The following is an 8,463-nucleotide window of genomic DNA, read 5'->3' as shown; positions in this document are numbered from 1 at the left end:
TGTTTAAAGTTAATTAGTCTATTTTTTAATTAGCATCTATAAGACCCGTAAGGGGAAAACTGAGACAGAAAAATCTCACAAATCATTTTGGGGTGCTGTTTGATTTGGCAGCAGTTAGGTTACAAGGCGTGTCCATGCAGAAGAGGCTCTTTAATCACAGCACGTGCCATGTCCTGGGTAAGGGGCATACTCTGTGGATTAAAATCCTGATCTCCATAAAGCCAGTGTAGCATGGCTTGTGTGCAAAGCATTTCAGCTGCTTCATCTGAGATGTACTAGTTGGCATTTATAGGGGGAGTCAGACAGTCTTTCCTGTCAGGGGAAACAGACTTCACAGGGCCTTTTATCCAGCCCACAAGGCTGTTGGGAATAACCTTTGGTGTGTCTGAATCATGCACAACCTTCTGTGATTGTTCCATAGTGACATGTGGGTCCTGGATCAGAGCAAACACACCCTTCCACTGTGCAGCCTTCAAAGCCAAAGACACAGCCCCCACATTAATCGTCTCACGTGCCATTTCAGTACAGGTTTTTCAGGAAGCTGATAATACCAATCCACAAAATGAGACAACTGCACACTCTACCTCCTGGTTTCAGGAATTTCTTCTTTTTGCCATCCTCGACCTAGACTACCTTTTTGATGACCAGAGGTCTCAGAGGTCCTCTCCCCTGTCCAAAATCTGAGCTTTGTCAATACCAAGATCTGACTCAGAACTTTCTTTCAATTCAGCTGTAGCTATTACAGATAACAGTAACCAGCGGACTACATACTGAACTTTTTTCTTGTTATTTTACAATTCTTATGCATCCAGTGAGCCAAAACCCCAGGAGCTGGGTCCATCATCTCTAAACTCTATTGTTCACTTTTGAGTAAGGGACTGCAGCACAACTGCTCTTCCATACTGTAAATGACCTTGTGGTCACCCAGGAATCAAAAAATCCTCACCCGCCACCCTTTTATCCTTTCTCTTCACAAACCACATGTCTCAGTGGGTCAGGGTCCTTGTAGTGGATCCCCCATTTCTGACACCAAATGCTGTGTTTCCCCCCCTAATCTGGGCATACATTAATGTGAGTCTGATGCTTACCACCCAGAATTAGCATCAGATCCCACAAGGTAGGACAAAGTCCTCCACAAGACTCTCCTTCCATCAGACACCAGATGCAATTTGGGGATCCCTAGCCACCTACACTTCTGATGGACTGGCTATATATTTATGGGTTCCCACAACCCCTGGGGTTCAATAATTCCCTGGAAACAATTCATAGAACTAAGGGAAGCACTATCCTTACACTTACAGTTTTACTATAAAGGATACACACAGGTGAGGTCTAAGAGCGTTCTGGATGCAGAACTTCCATGTCCCCTCCCTGTGGAGTCCTAACACATCATCCTCCCACCACGTGTTCACCATCCTGGAGGTTCCAGTGTGTACTGGTGTCCAGAGTTTTTACTGGTGTTTCATTAGGTAGGCACGATTAATCAAATCATTGGCCGAATGACTGAAGTCAGTCTCCAGCCCCCTCCCCTCTCCCTGGAGGTCACTTTGGCTTGAAGTTATAACCATCTAATCCTGCAGTTGGCCTTTCACTCCCATCCTAAAGCCATCCAGAGATCCAAAATGAGTCACCTCTTTGGCCTAACAAAGGCTATCTTAGCATGAAGGAAATTCCAAGGATTTTTGAAGCTTTGTGCCAGGAGCCAGGGACAGAGACCAGACACCATCTTTACTATACTCTAGGATGTATGTCCAAATTTATCAAACTGCAAACCTTCAGTATGTACAGTATACTGTATGCTAAGCATACCTCAATAAACTGGGACAAAATACTGTTGCCATCCAGGAAAACATTCACAGAGTTCTAAATGGACAAAACTGTGCCTTCAGAATCACTATTACTGAGACATTAAGTATTCGTTTAATAATAAATCTCCACTCTGAGTTGGCCTTTACGTTCCCCTCATTTTGGTTGATCAAATACAAGAAAAGAATCTCTAACTGTATTTATTTGACTTATGAGAAGTGGGAGGCTTGAGAACGTGGGGGTATTCTGCAAAGTTGTACGACCAGCAAATAGGGAACCAGGCCCTGTAGATTAACCCTTCAGTTCCAAATCCTGTGGACTTTCTCTGGTGCCTCTGCTTCTTGGGACAGACTCTAAACTTCTCCTATGAGTTTGGCATATCAATTATGACTTTAATCCTTGTTCCCAATCCTTGTGTGGGATGCTCAGCAGGCCTGAGATTGCAGGAATCCCAGCCCTTGCTCCTTCAGATACTTTAACATTAAAGGGGTATTTTCTCAAGGATGCCTCCTTCCTGTCCCTCTCCACATTCCCAAAGCTTCTTTTTGTTATTACAAGAGGCTTCAGAATTAATCCTCCCCCATCTCAGCTGGGCGCTGGGGCAGCATTCCTTCCTTTTGCAGGAGCCCCAGGTGAACCCACATGTCGCACCCAGTTCTGGAGGAATCTGAGAAAGGAGGATCCTCCAGGGATAAATGAAGAACCTATACTCCAACTCTCACCAACTAAAGTCTAGTATTTTGCTCCAGAAAATGTTGCCAAGAATAGGAAATGCCATTCTGATGTGGGAAATCAGTCTCCCATCACTTATGCCAGCCCTGGTTTCTGTGTGCTGGGCACGAAACACTGTACAGAGATCTCCTTCAGGGACTGAGCGTCAGGGTAGGCCCTGGGCTCCCTTCCTGGGAGGCTGAAGGGGAAGTTATGCATTGCAAGGTGGGGAGAGGGGAACTCAGCAGTGGGACAGGAACATCGCCACTCATGTCCCTGTCAAAACTGGCAGAGGAAATAGGGTCTGGGTTTCTTCTGAAGCCTTAGCAAGTAACAAGTCAAGGGAGTTGTTTGAAGTCAATGCAAATATAAAATGAGGCAGAGTCTGACTTGAGGATCCTTTAGTTTCATGGCTCCTGTGTGAAATGCATGGCATTTTAATAGAATTTGATTGTCTTACAGGAGTGTTGAAATTTTTCCCCACAAAATAAAAAAAGGAGACTAGTTGATTAAAAAGATCAATTTTTCCCCCCCAGAAGCAAGTTTCTCATAACAAGATTGTCCTAGAAATCCTTCATCTCTAGATCACAGATTCCCAGGGGTGCTTGAGGGGACCCTGGCCATGTGTGATTAAAGATTACAGCAAGAGATACCAAGAGCAGCTGCCCATAGGAGACATCAGGGCCCAGAACCTTGGGCAGGACCTTGAGAGGGAAAAGATATGGAGGGACACAAGAAGGAAACAAGAGTACCCAGGCCATGGGAAGGAAGAGGGGTGATAGATTCCAAAGTCTTCAGATGGGAAAAATCAGTACAGCGTCACCACCTGTGTCCAGCCATGGCCATCTGTACCTCTGTGCTCCTTCCATGTGGGGATGAGGGAGGATGAGGTGCAGTGGCTGCAGTGAGAACAACAGGGACATCCACCTTATTTTCTGCAGAGAGGAGCTTCCTTCCTATTCTGTTGTCTTCTCCATCAACTGGAACATACCCGGCACTTTGCATCATGGCAGTTGGTGAGAGGCAGAGAAGAGGAGTCAGGTCTGACATGGGTCAGCAGGAATGGACTACAGGGTCCGGCCAGAGACAGGAGGCTCTGAGACCTCTTCTCCCTCATGCTGGGACAGGGACCAGTTTTTACTTTTCATCAGCTTCTAGAGGTTGCATGACTGCTACTGCTTTTCTAGACAATATTAACCAAGGATTTTCCGGCCCAGAAAAGCATTTAAACTGAAGAGAGCTCACAGCATGTGGCCAGGCAGCTGTAGAGCACTCCAGGTGCAGTGGAGGTGGGGAGGGGCACAGGCACTAGCACCGGGCAAGCTCAGCAAAGACATGAGGGATGTTCCCAGAGTCGAGGTGGTCCTTGCTACTCTTCTCTATGACTGAGAGGCATCAATTTGAGAGTTTCTTCGAAATCGTCTTGGAATTCTCAGGCCCAAACTCTGTGTCCTCCCACTCGTGGGGACAGGAACCTTGGACGTAGGTGACCACTGCAAGGGCACTGCCTGTATCTTCCTCATCAATTCTCACCCCAGTGGTCAGCCTTGGACAACCCTTCTTAGGCCCCATAAATGTCTAATGTACATCCCCCCACCCTGGACTGGGATCCAGTTCAGGGGTGGAAAGGGTCCCTCCTCAGCTTGTCCAGGCCTGCTGGGTCCACACCAAGCCAGGGGCCTGCCCAGGTTCTAATCCAGATCAGGAATGAGACGGGTGGGCTCCTGAAGCATCCCTCCCTCACCCCTGACCCTGCTGTTCTGATTACATCAGCACAGGTGTGCCCGGCCTTGCTCTTCATCTCTGCTGACAGGTGGGCCCCCTGCTGGGAATCCTCTAGGACCTGGGTGTTGACCTTACTGGCTGTGTCCCCAGGGCCTCACTTAATGCCTGACACGTGTGCGTGAGTCCAGGAAGGACCTACAAATGCATTGTCAGATAAGACCAGCAAACTATACTTACAAGGAACAAGGCGGAGCGGGGGAGACTATGTCTTCCTCATCTTTGGATTCTATAGCTGTGACATCCAGTGTGGTGTTCCCTTGCCAGATTTGCCTGTTTATAACTAACTACTTAATTAATTATAAATAAAATGAACATTCAGTCCATCCATCACACCAGCCATGTTTCAAGTGCCTTATAGAGTTATGTGCTAGCAGCCACTATATTCAACAAGGCAGAGAGAACATTTCCATCCTCACAGGACACCGTCTTGTGCAGCTGACCTGATCTGGGCACAGGTCTGTTGGCTGAACTCATCTAATTCAAAGTGTTTCCATCACAGGTGGGATTTCAGGTTGATAAATTTGCAGGTGACAGTGGTACTTATCCGGTGGGAATTGGGGTAGTGAGAAGTTGAAGAGGGATCCTCTCTCTCATTAGAAGATTTGCAGCTATAATCTTGGTGAAGGGCTCTGGCTCCAGGGAGCCCAGGGAAGGCTGAGAACCCAGAGGAAAGAGCTGGGTGATGCTGAGTGAGCCAGCATGGCCTCCACTGGAGTAGAAGGAAGGAGTGAGCTACTCTCTCTAACAACCTTATTGCTCAAGTTTGTGTTTCTAAAGAATGGCTTGAGGAGAGCATATATGACTCAAGCAGCGAGGATGAAGACTTTCCAGGTAGGGAACAAGGCTCAGCTGCTTTAGTAGGCTGAGGAAGAAAGGTGTAAAATCAGAAAGAAGAGGAAACATGGAGGCTTGTTTTGTGTTTTCCGTATTTTTTAAAGTTAATTAATTAATTAATTTTTGGCTGCATTTTATTTTTGGCTGCATTGGGTCTTCATTGCTGTGTGCAGGCTTTCTCTAGTTTGAGCAAGCGGGGCTACTCTTTGTTGCGGTGCGCGGACTTCTCATTGCAGTGGCTTCTCTTGTTGCAGAGCATGGGCTCTGGGTGCACGGGCTTCAGTAGTTGTGGCTCGTGGGCTCTAGAGCGCAGGCTTAGTAGTTGTGGTGCACGGACTTAGTTGCACCGCAGCATGTGGGATCTTCCCGGGCCAGGGCTCGAACCCGTGTCCCCTGCATTGGAAGGTGGATTCTTAACCACTGCGTCACCAGGGAAGTCCCATGTTTTCTGTATTTTAATGACCTAATAGGAAGAGGTATTACGTCTGTGGGCTTTGAGGGTGCTATGTTTGTAATCACCTTTTCTGGCTTTGTTATTTAAGATAATCATTTCCAGGAGACCAGTTCTTGCTGCCTTTGCCACTGCCAAACACCAGAACCTTTGCTTACGTTTGGTTGGCATCTCTTGGGAATAAAGCACAAGTGCTACTGGGTTGGGGTTTGGGGGTTGAGCTGGGATGAGGCCATCTGGTGGGACTGGACTCCCTCATGAACACTTGAACCTGGAGACGCAGTTCTTCGTGTGTGACCCCGGTGCTGGGTGAGAAGCAGACTCTCCCTCTGCACATTCAGGCCTTATGGCAGCACCTTCACGTCCTGTCCTCAGGTTTACTCCTAGTTTAAGGGCGCTCCCAGGGGTGGGGAGGTTAGAGATGACCTCCTCCCAGCTTCCTGCATGGGTTCCTGGGTCCTCCTGGAGAGGTGAGGGGGGAGCACGCCCTGGAGCACATTTCTCACCTCCACTCCTCACCCACAACCCAAATCCTGGGACCAGGAATGAGGCCCATGTTCAGCTGCCCCTCGAGCCCCTCCACGGATGGCAGGAATTCTCGAGGATGCTGTGAAGGGTTGCCGGGCTGGCCCCACACACTTGTCCTCATAGCCCTGCTGACCTGGTCCTCTGGGACTGACCTGCCCCAGGACAGAGCGTCTGGGAGGCAGGGCCAGGGGATCGCTTCTCCTCTCAGAACCCACTGCTGCAGCCAGGCAGCGCTGCCCCTGCTCCCCCACACCCCAGCCATGCCCACCCTGTGCCCTTCCCCCTGGCCGGCCCAGGTCCCCTCCTCCCCAGTCCTTCCAGGACTCCGGGGAAATCTAGCAGGTACTGTTTACTCATGTGGGCATATATCCTCCTGCTGGAGAACCCTTGTTGCATCACTTGCAGACCAAGAGAATTTGGACAAGTTACTTTACCTCTAAGCTTGTGTTCATCCCCTCTAAGGAGCTAAAAAACTTACAGGGTTGTTGTGAGGAGTAAGTATCTAGCAAGTAACTAAGGTCATCGCCTCAGGCACAGGACAGATAAGTTGTATGTGGAATTGGCTGCCATTCTCTCCCAGGAGGCCCATCAAAACCCTGGGTCCATGACAGGTGCTTCCTGCATTTGGTTGGATTGGTTCAACGATCCATTGGTTGATTAGGGAGAGTGGCAGGGTACCCACAATTGTTCCTGCAATGTTCCCATATGTTGGGGAACAATATGGTTGGTGGAGGTTGTCAAGGAGAAGGGACTTTAAGCTGACAAGGAAGGGAAGAAGTAAGGAAGAGGAGGGAGCTGGGAGGAGGGCAGTGTTATGCGCAGAAAGCCGTGGCGATGTGACTGGCTGTTGGAGGCACAGGAGGACACAGGCGTGGCTTCCTGGTCATAGTTACAGAATTCGAGGGCTGGAAAAGGGGCCCTAGAGATCCTAGACCCTCTCCCTCATTGCAGAGGTGAAGCCATCCAGGCCCTAGGAGAGATGGGGACAGAAGGGGCCCCGAGTTCTGACCTTGACTCTGATTCTCAGCTCTCCTTTCACATGCCCCCACCCCCAGCATCATTGCTGTCCTTGGGCACTAAAACACTCCTTGGCTGACAGTGCAGACTCTGAACAGGAGGGCAACAATCTGCATGTAACTTACTTACTCTTTCATCTCCTTTACATTTTCTCTCTTTTTCTAATCCATAAGCTCCTCTGTGTAGCTCTTCCCCGTTCCCTCCTTCCCTCTTTTTAATGATTCTCATCCAGAAGGACCTGTTCTCATCCAGGCACTTGAGGTCCTGGGATCTTCTATAAAATCTGTACAAATCCTCTGCAGCCGTCCTCCTCCACTTTCTTAGCATTGCCCTGGCTCCAGAGTGCCCGCCTACCACCCTGTCTGTATCACTGAATCGTGTTGAGCAGCCCTGAGTGCCCCCCTCCCTGGGGCAGGAGGCAGGTCGGAGTCAGAAGGACTGGGCCCACCCTGCTGGAGCCCCCCCAGCCCCACCTGTGAAGTCTGGCTCTGCGCTGCCCCCTCCCACCACTGCCACTAATGGGTGTAGTCCTGCCCTGGGCGCCTCTGACAAGTGCCATTGTTTTCTCTCCAGCTGTCAAGAAATTCTCTCCTACTCTATTAGAATGAATGAAGGAGATAAAGTGGAAGAATAAGAGGAAATGGGAGCATGAAACAAGTAAACTGTGGAGGGGAGGCAAATAAGGGCACATGGGTTCCATCGCTTCCTAACTTTCTTTCTGGCACTTTGGTAGAACCAGCAAAACTGAGGAGCACACTGGGGTGGCCAGTATTGCATGCAGGGGAGACAAGAGGATGGTAAAAATCTATGCAGACAAATGAAGGGTGCCCTGAGAACATCTTTCCTGGAAGCGATAACCCACTCCACATAACGTTTTAAGGTTGCTGGGCCAAACCCTCCAATGGCTCCTCCATTTGGAGGGGAGGCCTGTAGGTTACTGTAAGGCCACCTGTGCCTGACTCCAGGCTGCGTTGTTCACATCATACACGTTTGTAAGAGTCTGCCAGGATTTATTTAATATCTTGGTAGTGCGGGACCCAGCTCTGCTCCACCAACCCCCTTAACATCAACAGGGGGCATCCCCCACTCAGCGGCTGAATGCTAGATCTGCTAACATTGGATATGATGAGATAGCATGGTGAGGCCCTGACCCTCCCCCTCCCTCAGGCCTCCTAGGAAAAGGGTGAGAAGGACAGAGGCACCTGGGACGCCTTCTCATGCAATCAGGACAGCTCAAGTGGGCCAGCTTAGAGCCCTGTCTGCCCGTAGTAGTCTCAGGATCGAGTAGGGGACTCTGCAGGATCCACACCCAGCTGGGAGGGAGCCAACCC

Source organism: Stenella coeruleoalba, assembly GCF_951394435.1.
Source record: "Stenella coeruleoalba genome assembly, chromosome: 14".
Taxonomy (NCBI): Eukaryota; Metazoa; Chordata; class Mammalia; order Artiodactyla; family Delphinidae; genus Stenella; species Stenella coeruleoalba.
This window is presented reverse-complemented; position numbering follows the sequence as displayed.